This window comes from Theropithecus gelada, chromosome 14 (genome assembly GCF_003255815.1).
Source record: "Theropithecus gelada isolate Dixy chromosome 14, Tgel_1.0, whole genome shotgun sequence".
In the NCBI taxonomy this organism is placed as follows: domain Eukaryota; kingdom Metazoa; phylum Chordata; class Mammalia; order Primates; family Cercopithecidae; genus Theropithecus; species Theropithecus gelada.
The window spans coordinates 29,345,490-29,362,641 of record NC_037682.1 but is presented as its reverse complement, the minus strand read 5'-3'; the positions used below and the strand labels follow the sequence as shown (position 1 = coordinate 29,362,641).

At 43.8% G+C, this 17,152-nt stretch overlaps 1 protein-coding gene and 1 pseudogene across 2 annotated transcripts in view; one reads left to right on the top strand and one right to left on the bottom strand.

Annotated features, from left to right (window-relative positions):
• LDLRAD3 (low density lipoprotein receptor class A domain containing 3) overlaps positions 1-17,152 on the top strand; it is a 287,633-nt gene that overhangs the window by 17,277 nt on the left and 253,204 nt on the right. The window lies entirely within an intron of this gene.
• LOC112605812 lies at positions 5,851-7,536 on the bottom strand (annotated as a pseudogene).

Sequence of the window (17,152 nt, the reverse complement as noted above, 5' to 3'; positions counted from 1 at the left end):
AAGGAGGGTAAGGTTAATAGCAGCCTCATGGCATTCTTGGGGAGAGTAGACAAGATCATGAATGCAGGGTGCTTAGCCCATGCTGGCATTTCAGGAACACTCACCACATGCTTACCCATCCATGCTGAGACTAGGGTTGAGGGCTGGGAGTGTCAGTTTCTCTCAAATCCCCAGTGCCTAGCCCAGTGCTGGCACTGACTGGGAACTCAATAAATGCTTGTTGAATGAATGAATGAGTTTCTACTTAGTGACTTCTCAGTTGTGCTTTGGTTTGTACAGCAGACTATGTAAAGCTTTTGCATTTTACTCTAAGAACAGTGAGAATGGTAAATTTTTTTTAAATGTTAAATTTTTGTGAGTACAGAGTAGGTGCATATTTACGGGGTACATAAGATGTTTTGCTACAGGCATGCAATGTTTCATAATCACATCATGGAGACTGGGGTATCCATTCCCTCAAGCATTTATCCTTTGTGTTATAAACAATCCAGTTATACTCTTTTAGTTATTTTAAAATGCACAGTGAGGATATTTTAAACCAGGGACGACTGTGATCCTATTTGTTGTCTTAAAACAGAGATGAGGACTCTTGATCCTCCTGAAAATTTCCATCCTGACATTTCTGGTCACCAATCATGAACTTGAAATTAGACTTTTGTGACTCCTCATTTTCACATTTTCACTTTAAAAACATTATTTGCATTTTTTCCCCCTCCTTGAAATGTTCTTCCCTCTGTCTTCTTGGTCTTTTTGTAGTGCATTTAAATAGTCTTTTTCCTTTTTTGTTGATTGTAAAATCCTCACGATTTTGGAGTTTGAACTTGAGCTTGTCTCCAAGTTCGAGGGGTATTCTTTTTCATGACCTAGGACATAAGCGCAGGGTCAGTGCTAAGTGAGATTCTGGAAGCAGAGTCTTCAGAATTCCGGGTATATTTTAGTCCTGCTGCTAGTTCAAACGACTCATCTCAGTCTCATTTTGCCTCTACAAGAAAGTACCTTTTTCTTCCTAAATTTTGGGTTGAAGAGGGTATACCCACCCTCTGGGGCCATCATCAGGACTAAGTGGCTGATGATCATTTTCCATATGTTGGTTCCACACTGACTTCAAAAGGGTATGAACAGCTTGCGTCTGGGAGGCTCATTAAGTTTCCTGGGCTCTCTGGACCACCTCCAGTTTAATGAGTTCGTACAGTGGACTAAAGAGCCTCAAAGATTATGAAATAGAAATGCCCTTTCTCTAAGTATATTTAGGGGAGGACACACTGACTGTTCCCTTTCCTGTTTAAATGCGTTTTATTTATTTGCGAGATGGAAGAGGAAAGCAGAATGAAAAGAAATTAAAATCTCTGTAGACAAGCTATTTGCATACTTAGGACACCATGACAAGGACATTTAGTGGATTCAGAATCCAACGTGGGTGGAGAACAAAACGGAGGGTAAAAAGACTGGCTTTGCAAAATAAATAACAGTGTCACTTGGAAATGGTGATCTGAGTGAAGATATGGAAATAATGTGGTAAATACTAAACCAGAAGTAGACATACCAGAAGAAGACATAATCAAAACAACACAGAGATCAGAAGTACAGAGATGTAGATGTTAATGGGAGAACAAAATAGAGTTATATGGTGACAGTCAGTCACAACTGTGGAGGGAGGAAGGCCAGGCGACAAGGATGATGGATTTAAATGCCATTGGATTAAATTTTTAATTACCGTCCGCTTGCGTTGCCTGAGATTTTGGGATGAACGTATTTGTGTCTGTGCGTGTATATGAAACCAACCAACAGTCCCATAGTTAGTTTTTTTGGGTAAATATAGAAATTGACCCTTCTGATCTTAAAGCTTGAAACTTACATTTTTTAAATATGAGTTCCTTCCTCAGGAAATGATCTTCAGGTCTCTTAAAAAAAAAAAAAGTATCAAAAGAACTGAAATTCGCCAGATCACCACATTCCCACAGTTAGTTGTCAGAACCCCTCATTCATCACGATTGCTTCCTTGCCCCTCCCAGTTCTGTTTTTTTTTTTTTTTTTTTTTTTTAACACATTGTTACATTTCTTCCCTAAAACTTCTAGTTTTAGTTATTTAGGGAGATTGATTTGAGACTGAGTCTCCTCGGCTTTAGCACCCGATTAAAGCCTTCTTCCTTGGCAATAATCATCATCTCAGTCATTGGCTTTCTTTGCAGAAAGCAGCAGGACCTAGATCCAACTTATGGTATTTCTGTAATATATATACCCACATATAAACATTGCTGTTCTTCGTCCTAGGAAGAACTTAAGCATTGGCCATAAGTCTCCACTCTGTATGTGCTTACCATCTATTTTTAAATGACCTGTTTGGTATTATTGTCACTGGCTTTTAAAAACGATTGCTTATTGTTCACTTACTTGTAAGTCAATATACTAGGTGTGGTTCGATGTGCAGAACTTTCCCCTGACCTTAAGAAATTAAGAATTTATGAAGGGAGGGAAAACGTGCACGTAAGTCTTTGAGTAAGGTGTTGTATAGTAATGTGGTGAGTGGCACAAGAGTGATATAGACCTAATGTTGCTGGAGTTAGAGGAGGTCCCCATTTCTTCCAGCCATGATGAATAAACAAGGATTGGGAAGGCAGTCCTTGACGTGATGGAATACCAGGATGGCATGGGCTGGGTCCCAGAGGTGAGAAACTATGCAGTGTATTTGGGAAGCCATAAGTATTATAAGTTTACTGGAGTCTTGAGCAATGGAAGATAAAACTAGAAAGAGGGCATTGTCTACTAGGAACACTCCTACTACTAACCATGTTCCCAATTATTTGGTGCTTACTGTGTCCCAGGCACTGGGGAAAGTGCTTTACCCACTTGATTTTTTTGAATCCCCTCAAGATCACTTTTACCCACTTGATTTTTTTGAATCCCCTCAAGATCACTATGAGGTCAAGATTGTCGTGATCATGATTTGACCCAGTAGGAGACCGAGGTTCAGAGAAATTGAACAACTTGCTGGGACTTGGGTGAGAGCGAGGCTGTGAGTCCTAGGCTTTTCCAGCTCCACAGTCTTGCTTGGTGGATGGGGTGGTGATGAGGCCACAGAGACCCAGCTGAGGGCTCGGGGTTTGGACTTTGGGACATAGGCACTGGGAAGCCTTTCCCTTGCTCAGGGCTCTGTTTGGAAAGCCTGGAGTTAGCCTCTACTTTGGAGGTTGTGGTCTGAGTGTAACCAGGGCCTGGTCTAGGCTGCCAGATGCAGGCTAGAGGGAAGAAAGCCCAGATATGGACACCACTGAGGGAGTGGTTTCACTTGAATGGTGAGAGTAGAAGCTGGGTTTGTAAATTAGGTTTGAGGCTGGGTGTGGTGGCTCATGCCTGTAATCCTAGCACTTGGGGAGGCTGAGGTGGGAGGATCACTTGAGCCCTGGAGTTCAAGACCAGCTTGGGCAACATGGTGAAACCCTGTCTCTACAAAAAATACAAAAATCAGGTGGGTGTGCTGGTGCACAACTGTAGTGCCAGCTACTCAGAAGCTTGAGGTAGGAAGATAACTTGAACCTAGGAAGTTGAGGCTGCAGTGAGCTGTGATTATGCCACTACACTTCAACCTGAGCAACAGAGCAAGACTCTTGTCTCAAAAGAAAAAAAAAAATAGTGTTGAGTTGAGCTGGGGCGAAAGTGGAGGCAGCCAACTGAAACTGATTAGTATAATAACCACAATTCCCAGGCTTGGATATTATGGACCAGCAAAATAATGAAAAAAAAGAAAAAAACAAAAGCTTGGGCTCCTGATGTTGAGTCACCCGCTTTTATTTGATCAGATGAGAACAATGAAAACAAAATCACTCTCTGATTATCCCATCATTATTTTATGAAATAAATTATGTTTTAACACAAAAATGTTGCAATGGCTCATCAGAATAAAGGAAGGTACTATAAGTGGAATAAGTTTAATTCTAAGAAGAGCTTGCTACAATTGTGCCTTCATTTTCTACTTTTCTTGCTAACCAGTGAACCACCAAGCAAGACTGTGGAGCTGGAAAAGCCTAGGACTCACAGCCTCGCTCTCACCCAAGTCCCAGCAAGTTGTTCAATTTCTCTGAACCTCGGTCTCCTACTGGGTCAAATCATGATCACGACAATCTTGACCTCATAGTGATCTTGAGGGGATTCAAAAAAATCAAGTGGGTAAAAGTGATCTTGAGGGGATTCAAAAAAATCAAGTGGGTAAAGCACTTTCCCCAGTGTTCTTTAACGCACATTTGGGAACTGCTGCTAGAGACTATTCTGTTCAGAGGCTTGACTGGGAGGGAGCAGGCTCCAAGGCTGTGGCTGGGGGCCATGGGAGGGTGTAAGTAATTTGTTTTCAGGTATGTGGGTATTTAGGATTTCAGGAAGGGTTTTCTAAAGCAGGAAGACCTCACTGTGTGCCGAGAAACTGGGGAGGCCTTTGTGAAGATGGGAATGGGTAAAAAATTCTGGAGAGAGGAGGGAGGAAGCCAAAACGAGATGGGGGAATAACATTTATTTAGCATCTGCCAGGCGTGCCTTCGGAGAGAGGTCTGTCTCATTTAATGCTCATAAATAGTCTTTGTGGTCAGAGACACACTGTTTTTTTAAAGAATAGTGTGAGGGTTTATTCAATTTAAAAAATTCGCTTTGAGAAATCAGAGGAAAAGAAGAAAATCCAACAGTAAAAAAGCCATTAATCATTAACAGGTTGCATTCATTAAGATGACATAAACAATTTATCAAATACCTTTATGACCAACATTATTTTATAGCAGATCCTGACTGTTATTAACTTTTGTATTTGTGAAGCTGGGCTGTGCTGCCAAGGCATGTTACTACTGACCTACTGAATTCTCTTACCCTTGTATCACGTAAAATGTTCTCTAATGTAAAGTTTTCATTCTTTGTTAGTGACGTATGACAGAGAAGGGTACTCTACCTGTAATTTGTCTTTGGGCAAGAAAAAATGCTTTATTTAAAAATGTAGGCCAGGTGCAGTGGCTCACGCCTGTAATCCCAGGACTTTGGGAGGCCGAGGTGGGTGGATCAGAGGTCAGGAGTTTGAGACCAGCCTGGCCAATATGGTGAAACCCCATCTCTACTAAAAATACAAAAGTTAGCCGGGTGTGGTGGTACGCACCTGTAGTCTCAGCTACTCGGGAGACTGAGGCAGAAGAATCGCTTGAACCCGGGAGGTGAAGGTTGCAGTGAGCTGAGATTGCACCACTGTACTCCAGCCTGGGTGACAGAGTGAGACTCCGTCCCCCACGCCCCCCCCAAAAAAAATGCAGTATTCTTTTCCTTTAAAAATGTGTACATAAAAATGATTTGGATAAAGTATGATGAAATAATAGGAAACAAGGCCAAATTCTGATAAAATCAAGGAAAATTGGTGAGGCTTGGAACATCACACCAGTCAGAACGTGGCCACAAGAGGGACAGGGCAAATAGATGGAGAACAGCCATGTCAAGTTTTCCTTGAACCTTCTCCATCCAGCGTTTTTGTTCTGCAAGTTAACAACCAGCTCAAAGATGTCCAAGTTATATACGGTCTTACTTTTACCCACCTCATGTAATGGTGAAACCATTTATTTAGTAAATGCAATATCAGAAAGGGTATATATACTAGGAGACCCACTTCCACAAAGGGGCTGGGAACTCTTTTTCAGGAATAGTCTCACATAACCTGGGAAGTACTGTGGAATTCCAGGCACATTTTCTTGTAAACTGTTACTTGAATTCAAAACCAAATTCCATTCCTTTCTACATACAGTGAGTCCCTGGGATCCTTGGTGGGGAATCTACAACAGCAACCTTCTAATCCATAAGGCCAAGCCAAGGACTGTTTCCCTTTTTCTTCTTTTAGTTCAGAGGCTCATGCTGTCCCGAGGTAAAGCCTGAAGACCTTGCACTCTTTCCTCCTACCAGGCATTTGGTGTTTCCTGACCCCGTGTGGTCCCGGAGACCCCAGGGTCACCATGATGGAAGTCTTCCTGCAGGGACTGGGCCTGCTGGGTTTCTCTTAGTTCGCTTTCCAGTGCAGCTGTCTTGGACTTTTCCAAATTCAGCTGCTGCTAGAGCTCTTCTGCTTTCCCCTGAAGGGCCAGGGCCAGTTTCTGAACAGAGCTGCTGCAGAAGGTCTCTCTCCTGGATCAGGGTGGATCATGTGCTTGAGCAGACTGTGGAAGTCTTCTGAGAGCTCCTGAGGAATGTCTGGGAGGTTACTCTCATGGTTATGGTGCCGTGCAGCACTGTTGATGGGTAATGTCCCTGCTCCTTCAGCCATTGAAGTGATTAATCCCAAGGCAAATAGGTCTACTTTGGGAAGGTACTAATCATCTTCTTGCAAAATCTCAGTTGCCAGGAAGCAACTATCTCCTTCTTCCACTTGGAGTTTGCTTAGTGATGTCACATGGCCTAGGTCACCAATTTTATATATCACGCGGGCAGAGAGAAACTAATCAGCTTCATTTTCAACTTCTGTGACTACAGAGGAGTCACTTTGCATCTTGTGACAAAGGAAGGTCTGAGTAGGTTTGATGTCCGGGTGCACCATGCCAGAGTTCAAGGGAAATCTGTAGAAGGATGTCCTTGAGTGTTGGCTCTTGGAAATGATTGGTAGACTTAGTGTTTTCAGATATAGCAGCCTGCAAGCTCCTGCCATTGCAGTACTCATTCTGAATGATCATATGGTCATCTTCTGCCCACAAGGAGTAGTATTGTACCAGGTGGGGTGATGTCCAAACACTGCATGAGCATAAACTACACTCAAAGCCAAATTCTCAGGTGAAATCCTGCAGAAGTTTTCATATAGTGCTTTACTGCATAAACACTTCTATCCAGGCTTTTAATGCACTTGTAGACCATACCAAATTCTCCAACCCCAATTTTTTCTACCTCTGAGCGTTCTTTTTAATAGCAGGAAGCCATGTTGGTTTCTCATAGAACGCATATCTCAGCAGGCAGCCCTTGTTCTTCCTTGCCTTCCTCTGGACCAGCTTCCTCAAGATCATCTCGAATTTTCCTCTTGACACTGGATTGAAGGAATAATTTTCTTTAGGACTTTGGAGTGAAGGGATTAGTATTGACCAGAGCCAGTGAGGTAATCTCATCCTTGGGGGAGGAGTAGATGTGAGCGTCAAATGCTTAGAGCCATTGGAGGGAAGCTTTGCTGTTGGAGAAATAACGTCTGGCTCAGCAGGCTTTTGGGAGTAGAGGGGCTGGCACCATGTGGCAGCTTGCTCCTGTTGCCTGGTTGGCCTGGTGTCTCAGGACATTTGAGAAGGTGTGACGCTGGAGTCCTCAAAATCTGATCTGGATTTTCTTTGTCTTTTTCCCGAGGTGCGCTGAGTTCATGCATGTTACTGAGAGGAGCCTTGGGCAATGGAAGCATTGTCTCTGAATCCTGCACTTCACTCTTCTCTGGGGTCTGGCTCTGGGCCTCCCTGCTTCCTTGTGCTTTCTTTGCCCTTCATTCAGAGTCTCTTCTTCACAACAGGAAAAGCTTAATTTCTGCCTCAGTTCTTTGTTAATGTTTCTGTCATCCATCTCAGCCAAAGAGCTTTATAACATAGGCAAGATCTATTGCAAGAGAACACCGTGATTCTGCAGAAAGAGGAGAAAATTATTTAACCTGGCAGGTTTCACATCTCTAGCCTGCCTTTCCCTCCACCGGCTAACAGCTAGCTGTTTCAGATGGTTAAATTCCTCACGTGCGGCCTCGTCATTTGGTAACTGACAGATGGGACTCTGTCGTCTACAGATCTGTTTACGAACAGTCCTTTCCTAAGTGCATATGGTGTGCGTACCAAGTCCCCGGCTCAGAGTCACGATTTTATACACAGGTTCCAGCCGTGGAATCCACATGCCTTAGACAGGGGGACACTTCCCTCTCAGGACGCCGAAGCTCAGAGAGAGGAAAGAAATCCCTAATATTCCAGATGCAGCCAGGATTTGAACCCAAGCCTGTATCTTCTCAGTCGAGGTCCTTCTCAATTCATGTCCATGGAGGCTTCTCTGCTCACGTCGGTGTGAACCCCAAGGGGCTTCCCCTAGAAACTCATAATAGAATCTTTGAACAGCTGCCTGAGAACAGATTTCAGATTTTTAGCCATTTTCCTCTTTTAATGGAAGCTCTGACTGGCTAGTTGGTTAATGGGTCCCAGGTTCTCCCAAGTCACTTAACTTCCTAATTTTCAAGCATTATCCATGGAGAAAATCCACTCTGCAGAAGCTTATGACTTAATGAGCTCAGTCAAAGTCAATCTGAAGTTGCGGGCAGCAGCTTTGATCATTGTGATAGGCGTTTTGGTTTCCACCGAGCAGGGAATGGGAAAAAGCTTTGCCCATGATTTATTAATCACTTCCTTGGCTGAGCCGTCTTGCCTGACTCTCCTGGGAAGCCCCAGTGTTGAGGTTGCTCAGGATTCAACCTCAGCACGGGCTTTAGGTGTCCATAAGCCCTGTGTTGCCTTGTTTCTGGAAGGCTTTGCTGAGCTGGAATGCAGCCAGATGTTGGAACCGGGGGTGCACACCTTGAGCAAACTCCTCTCTGCTTTCAAGCAGCCCTAGGGGCCCCTTATTGGCAGAACCAGCTCCTCCAGGGAAGAGGCGTGTGGGACCCACGTGCGTGCATGGAGTTTTTTTCAGAGATCCACCGATAAAATATTTACATCAGTGACTTGGTACCAAGTCCTGCTTTGTTTATTTTAAAGTCTTAATACAGCATTAGCCATGAGGATACCGGCTTGTTTGCTTTTGGTTTCTTGCTTGTGGTTTTTGTTTTTATGAGGAGCAAAGAAGCTAGGCCTGATCTGGGAAAGTAGCCTGCTGTGTATTAGCCACACACTGGAACAGAAAAACGGTTCTGTGTGGAGTGCTTGCTGTGTGCCCCGGGTACTGTCCTTAGTGCTTTTAGGTCATTATTTCTTTAATCCTCTCACAATCATTCAGGTAAGTGTCGCAGGTTAAGTTGTGTCCCCTGAAAAGATGCATTGAAGCCCTAAACCCTGGTACTTGTGAATGCAATCCAGTTTGCAAATGGTGTCTTGACATATGTAATTCGTTAAGACACACTTCTGTTGGACTGGGGTGGGTCCTCATTCCCATGACTGGTGTCTTTGTGGTAAGAGGGGGCACACAGTCACTCACAGAGGGAAGATGGCCTTGTGAAGACAGAGGCAGACATTGGAGCATGTAGGTGCAAGGCCAAGGTGCGGAATGCCAAGGATTGCTAACAACCTCCAGAAGCCAGGCAAGGAAGGATTCCGCCCTGGAGTTTTCAGAGGAAGCATGGCCCTGCCAGCACCTTGAACTCCTAGCCTCTAGAATTGTGAAATAACATATTTTTGTTGTTTTAAGCCACTCAGTTCATGGTGATTAATTATAGCAGCCCTTGGAATTAGTATAGTTAGAATTACCTAGAAGAATATTAACCCCATTTTAAAGATGAGTACATCAAGGCTCAGAGGTGTTAAGCATCTTGCCCCAGGTCACTCAGTTCATAAGTGGAGACAGACAAATCAGGTCTTGTATAATGCTGCTGCCAAGCCCATGCATTCGTTTTCACTATGGAGCCAGCAAGGTGGTAACTTTCTAATGCTGGATATCTAGGACACCTTAATGAGCAGTTTAGTCTCAAAGGGAGGTCGCCCAGTCGCGGTTTAGATCTGCTTCTAATCCTGGATTCGAAGATTCCGTGATTGACTCTAGGGGAACCTTTACTTTTACAGAGAGGATACAGGCCTGGTATTTTCTGTCCAGGGGATCTAAATGTGATGCCATCTCTCCCTGCTCTTCAGCTAGGCCTGTGGGTCATCAAGGACCCAGCCCGTTCTGCAGAGAGTTTAGACAGTTTTTGCCCAGAGTCCATCTGTAGTTGGAAGAAGCATGACTGGAAGGGAGATAATGAAAGGGTGCCATTTCTTCCTGATCTCTCTAATTCTGCCTGTACCCTTACCCCCATCTGAACTCCCACCCCTCCCTACACTTCCTCTCCATTTGGGAGAGAGAGTAGTAGGCAGGGGTCATGTTTTGGAAAGGGTATTATTTCAAGGATATTGGAACCCCTGTGAAAGATTTTTATTGAGAGGAGTGACATGACCTGTTGGACACTGTGATGGGCTGACTTGCGTCCCCAAAACTCATATGTTGATCCCTGACCCTCAATACTTCAGAAGGCGACTGTATTTGGAGACAGGGTCTTTAAAGAGGTAATGAAGTCACTTGTTAGGTAGGCTGTTAGAATAGGCTGTAGCCCAGTTTGACCTATGTCCTTGTAAGAGGAGGAGTTTTAGACAACACAGAGAAACACCAGGCATGCACATGCACAGAGGAAGGACCATGTGCAGACACAGTGAGAAGGTGGCCATCTGCAAACCGAGGAGACTTCTTGAGAAGCCACACCTGCTGACTCCTTGAACTTGGACTTCCAGCCTCCAGAACTATGTCTGTCGTTCAAACCCCTCAGTCTGTGGCGTCATGTGATGGCAGTCCCAGGGAACTATTACAGAACCAAAAAGATGAATTGAGCCTCAGGGTGGGGAATGGATGGGGGAGTGATATTGTGGGTATTCAGAATAGCTGGGAACTCACAGGAAAGAGAGGAAGGTGGTGTGGACCAGGGAGATCTACAGAGGTGGGAGGAAGGGGACAGATTACAGAACTGTGTAGGAGCCTTAAAACTGATTATTGGGGTGGGGAAGGTGTGGGAGAAAGAATCTAGGAAGATCCCAGTATCTATCTGAATGGATGGTGGCTCCATTCACTGGTTTATGGGAACACTGAAGGAGCTGCCATTGTGGGGGAGGAGTCCCAGTTGTCAGTAAGATGTCCTCTGGCAACTGATTTTTGTATCTGGAGCTCAAACAAGAGATCTGGGCAGAGATGGAGATTTGGAAAGCACTGGCATCTAGATGACCACTCAGCTGTGGGTACCAATGAGGAGAAGGAGATGAGAACTTGTTAAGCACAAAACTCTGTGAAACCCCAGAGTTTCACAGAAACCCCAGTTTTGCAGAAACCAGCTCTTAAGGGAAGGCACCACCGTAGGAGAATAAGAAGGGGAATCACCAGACCACTGTGCTGAGAAACTGAGGGAAAGACTGCTTCAGGATGGCAGTTCAAGACACGGACCAGGATAGAGACAAAGATTTAGGAGTTATCAGCATGGAGATGTTGGGGGTGTTCATCAGTGAGAATCTTAAACGGGGAAGAGCAGAGGACCAGAGAAACCACAATAGCTTAAATGTTTTTTTTTTAATCATTTGTTTTCGAATTGGTAATAGATATAATGGTATAAAATTTGAAAGAGAATTTCTCACCCCTCAGCCTCACTGCACAGTTTACCAGTTCTCCAGGCCAGAGGAAACCAGCCCTCAGATTCTTGTGTGCTACTTCAGAGGTAGCTGTTTACATGCAAGAATGTATGTATGTAGGTATGTCTGAACAGATAGATAGTCTGAATTTAATTTCTTTGCAGAAACGGTAGCATACCATGCATCCTGTTCTACAAATTATGTGTATTTATTGATTTGAATTTTATTGTTTGAAAAAGAAGTGCAACCATGTGGTTCAACATTTAAAAGGTATAAAAGAGGCCAGGCGTGGTGGCTCACACCTGTAATCCTAGCACTTTGGGAGGCTGAGTCAGATGGACTGCCTGAGCTCAGGAGTTCAAAACCAGCCTGGGGAACATGGTGAAACCCCGTCTCTACTGAAAATACAAAAAATTAGCCAGGCGTGGCGGTGTGCGCCTGTAATCCCAGCTACTTGAGAGGCTGAGACAGGAGAATCACTTGAACCCAGGAGGTGGAGGTTGCAGTGGGCCGAGATTGCACCATTGCACTCCAGCCTGGGCAACAGAGTGAGACTCTGTCTCAAAGAAAAAAATTGAAAATAAATAAATAAATAATAAATAAATAAAAGAGCACATAAAAGCTGTCCTTTTGACCTGACCCCAGCCGCCCTGGTCTCCTCCCTGGACGCACCTCAGTTTTGTTTTGTTTTGATTATTGTTGTTGGTGTTTACTTAATATATTTCAGAGATCTCTCTTTCTGAATGGAAAGAGATTCCTTGTTCTGTGTGTGTGGTTCATGGTATTCTGTTACATGGATGCACTATAAATTATTTCATTATGAGCTCCTATTGGTAGACAGGGTGATTCACATCTTTGCTGTGACAAACAATGTTACATTGGATAGTCTTATACATATGTCATTCTAAATACCTGTAGAAATGGAATTGTTGAGTTGAAGAGTCAAGTGCATTTGTAGGTGTTTTTTTTTTTCCTTTTTTGAGATGGAGTCTTACTTTGCCTCCCAGGCTGGAGTGCAGTGGTGTATGGCGTCATCTCCGCTCACTGCAACCTCAGCCTCCTGGGTTCAAGCTATTCTTCTGCCTTAGCCTCCTGAGTAGCTGGGACTACAGGTGCACGCCACCACACCTGGCTAATTTTTGTATTTTCTTTTTTTTTTTTTTTAAGTAGAAATGAGGTTTCATCATGTTGCCCAGGCTGGTCTCCAACTCCTGACCTTAGACGATATGCCCACCTCCGCCTTCCAGAGTGCTGGGATTACAGGTGTGAGTTACCATGCCCAGCCACATTTGTAGCTTTTATAGTTACTGATGTCCTCTAGAAAAGGCTTGATGTCCTCTAGAAAGGCTGCACCACTGTACTCCCCACCTAAATGAGGGTGCCATTTTCCCCATTGCATTTCAATCAAGTGTGTTATCACACATTTTGATCCTGGTCAGTGTTTCATTGTGTTTCTCACTCTTATAATGAGGAAACATCTTTCCACAAGTATAAGAACCATGTGTAGTTTCATTTCTGTAAACTGTTTATATCCTTTGCTTTTTTTTTTCCTATTGAGTAATCCTTTGATTATTGATTTGTAGGAACTACTTATATATTATAGAAATTAGCCCTCTGTGATACAAGTTGCAGATATATTTTCTCTGTTAATCAGATTTGTTAGTCTTTTCATAGTTTTTGGATTTTCACTTAGGAAGGCCTTCCTCACTCCAAAATTACATATTAAAAGCATGTTTTCTCTTTTGATGTATTTTTCATATTTAAATCTTCCCTCAACCTGGAATTTATGTTGATTTCATGTGAGAGTGATCCAGCCTTTTTTTTTTTTTCCAGGGGCTACCCAGTTGTTCTCATCATTTGTTGAATAATCATTGTTGCTCACTGACTTGACCTCTGTTCATTTTCTGTTGCTGTGTAACAATATTATCACAAACTCCATGTTTTAACACAGTACACACTTACTATGTCACAGTTTCTGTGGGCCAGGAGCCTGGAATATAGCTTAACTGGACTCTCTGAAAGCCTGGAATCAAAGTGTCTGCTGAAGCTGTAGTCTTGTCTGAGACTCGACTGGGGAAGGACTCAATTCTAAGCTCATGAGGTTATTAGCAAAATTCATTTCCTTGCAGACAGCCAGATTAAAGGCCTCATTTTCTTGCTGGCTGTTGACTGGAGGCCAGTCTCAGTTTCTTGTCATGTGGGTCCTCCATATAGCCTCTTGTTTCATCAAGTCAGCAAGAAAGAGAAGGACTCCAGCATGATGGGAGCCGTAATACGCACATCTGATCACCTTCCATTTATGGATTAGAAGGAAGTTACAAGTCCTGTCCATATTCAGGGGAAGAGGATCACACAAGGGCACGATGCCAAGAGGTGAAGACCATGGTGGGACCTTAAGAGTCCACCTGCCATCCTAGGTTTATTTTACTTTAAATTTCTATGTGTATATACCTGCTTCTGTGACCCCACCAACTTTTAAGGAGTGAAGCCAGCTGTAAGAAGTAAATGCAATGGGGCTGAGCTCATCTTTCCCGATTCCCTGCTTAGGTGTGGAGCCTAACTCTGTCCAGTTGTGGACTTCATTTCATAAGACCCTTTGTCAGCTCTTCACTGGTTGAACTTGATACACATGTTGCCTGCTGACTTCATGTCCACACTCCATGTCTCCAGGCTGTGATAACCTAGGAACTGCTTGGGTATAGGAGAAGCTTACTACCTGTTTCCATACATTTGGCCCTGAAATTCTGTATTTTATTAGGGATTATGTTCATATTGTTAAATATTACTTTTCTGGCCACACCACTGCCTCTTGGTGAAATCAAGTGTGTCATTGGAACTTGAAAATGTTATCCTAGTAGAATGCAGTAATAGCAAAGCTGTGGAGTGTTTGAGATGCTGATGGATTAGTGCCAGCCTCTCTCCCTGAAGAACGAGAGTATGCAGAACAGGCATCTGGAAGAAGGATGGAAATTCTGGCAGCTATGTTCTCTGCATTTGTGTTTTCCCCACATTTCCTGAAGTCAATTTTGTTACCTACAATTCCTGGCCAAAATAATGCTTCCATTTCCTTTCCCAAAAGTCATTATAGATTGATTGACCTGTAGGGGATAGAGAACTCAGATTCTAATTAAAAGATGATGGGTTAAAGGAAGTTAAAAAACAAAAAGCAGTAACAGTATAGGCACTGGAGTGCAGCTGGTATAATCTTTGGCATTGAGCTTTATAGGACACAGAGATATAGGATGATGCCGTGATTTATGAGAGAAGGCTGCAGAATGGAACCTTCAAATGGGCTGAGCCAGAGAGCTGGCCAGGAAGAGGAGGGAGCACTAGAGTTTTTTTTTTGTTTGTTTCTTTGCTTGTTTTTTTTTGTTTTGTTTTTTCTTTTTAGTGGAAGGGTGTGAAGTCAAAAAGTTGTCGGTTGTGTTTTGATGTGCCGATGGTGGTAGAGACTTCTGAGAGCAGGTGAGTAGAGCATTGCGTGTCCAGGCTCAGGAGAATGTTCATATAGAAGATACCTTGGGCAGGCTGGGGAATCAGTTGAAGACAGGGACCCTTTTTGATATCAGGTAAGGGGAGTTGGGCTGGTGAGGAGTGGAGGGGTCTCATTTTCCTAGGAGTGTAGGGTACTGAAAGGAAGGATAGGGCCTAGTTCCTGAAGCAGAAATGGGATGATCTCAGAGTTGGGGACCACATGGATGGGGTGGGGTGATGTTGGCAGGAAACCTGCCTGGTAATTCTTTAAACTTGTTGCGAGTGAATGGCATCATGGTAGAATTTGAACTTGGAAGTGTACACAGTTAGATCCTTATGTCCCTTTGTAATTGAGAAAGGCGTAGTTGTAGGGATTAGTTCTGTCAGTTCTTGTTAGATGTGGAGGGTTCGTATCTTGGTGGGAAAGGAGGGTAGTAGGCAATATGGGACTTACGGATGTTGGAGCTGGAAAGTTTCTCCCCAAAACAGGTGATGAGAGCTGACCAGGTGGCCTCTGAAGGAGATCATGTAGAGGAGAGGTATGGGGACCCAGGGACGATGGATAAGGGATGCTTTCTGGAAACACAGACTTAGACACAGTCAGGAAGGGGATGCTGGTATTTCCTGTGTACACTCATTTCCTCCCCTCCTGGGACAGTGCCTGAATTCGACTTCATCATGCAGCCTACTATGTTCCAGGCATCGTGTTAGGCACTGGGTGGTGCTGAGTTGAATAACACAAAGTCTCTTCTCCAGGAGCTTAGTCCGGTGGGGGTGGGGAAGGACACTATGAGGTGTCTGAGATAATGTTGGAATGAATGAGTCTTCCATTTTCAAAAGAGTCTGTTTTAGTTGAATTTTATTATATGGCAAGTGGACGATGACTTAAGGTGTGTGTGTGTGTGTGCGCGCGTGCGTGCGTGTGTGTGCGCACACATGTCCATGCATGCGTGTGTCTGTGTTTAGCTGTGCTGCTTTGTTTTTTTTTTTATCTTGGAGTTTTGGAAATATGCATGCTTAGAACATATTTACAAATGTGTTTTTTTGGGTGTTACTGGTTTATTGAAATTCAAGCTCAAATTCAATAACTCACCTTATTAGAATGAAACTTGCATTGCTCAGGCATGTGTTCTGCCTATTGAGTGGCTTTCAGAGCCTGCTGGAGGTAGGTAATTCAGGGTGGCATGGTGGCTGGCTCCATGCTATCAGGGATTCAGGCTCCCTCTCTTACTTGGTATTCCTGTGCTAAGTACCTCATGGCCCAAGATGACTGCTTGAGTACCAGCCATGTCATCTGAATTCCAGTTGGAGGAAGGAGGAAGGCACCAAGAAGGATGAGCTTCCTCTTCTTAAGGATCCTTCCTGGAAGTCACACACTGAACTTCTGCTTATATCCCATTGGCCCAAATACAGCCACATTTTGTTGCAAAGAAGACTGGGGAATGTGCTTAAGTAAAATCAGGAGTCTTTTTAGTAATTAGAAAAGGAAAACATATAATGGGGCCGGGAGGAGTGTATGAAAGGGTTCATAATGAAGGGAAGAGGACCAAATTCCAGAATTTTATTTCCAAAAACTTCACAGGGGTGTTTTATAGGAAATATGATTGTTCTCCCAAGCAGCTTTACTAGAGGAATAAGAGGTATCCTGGGAGAGTACAGGTAGGGAGAGGCCCAATGAGATGCCTGTCTTAGGTCTTTTCAAGCTGCTGTAACAAAATACCTTAGACTGGGTAATTTATAGATAATAGAAATTGATCACTCACAATTCTCTAGCCTGGGAAGTCCAAGATTAAGGCACCAGCAGATTCTGTGTCTGGTGAGGGCGCTCTGCTTCATAGGTGGTCCTCACATGGTGGAAGGGGAAAAAGGCCCTTTCAGGCCTCTTTCATAAAGGCGCTAATCCCATTCATGACCTAACCACCTCCTGAAGGCCCCGTCTCTTAACACTATTACATTAGGGATTAGATTTAAACATCAGAATTTTGGAGGTAGGCAGATGCTCAGGCCATAGCAGTGCCTTCAGATGGTGGGGTTAGGGAAACATATGGTGGTTTCAAACCTGAACCCCCACGTCGGTGGTCACCGTGGCAGACTCCAGGATGTGGATATGGATTTATAATAGGGCTGCAGTTTCCTGTGTGGGCTCCATGGGATATGCTCCAGAGTGAGGCACAGTGGGGATCTTTTTATTGATTGACAGTGGCTTCTGATTCTCCCAAGTGATGCAAAGTAAGCCAGCTTATTTAAAATAACCAGCACATCTAATTCACGTTTTTAGGAGGAAGGGAAGTAACCCTGAAGGCTGTTTCCCATGGCCTCAAAGGCAAAATCCAAACGGTAGTTGTTTGTGAATGGAATCCCTGTGTGTCTCTAGC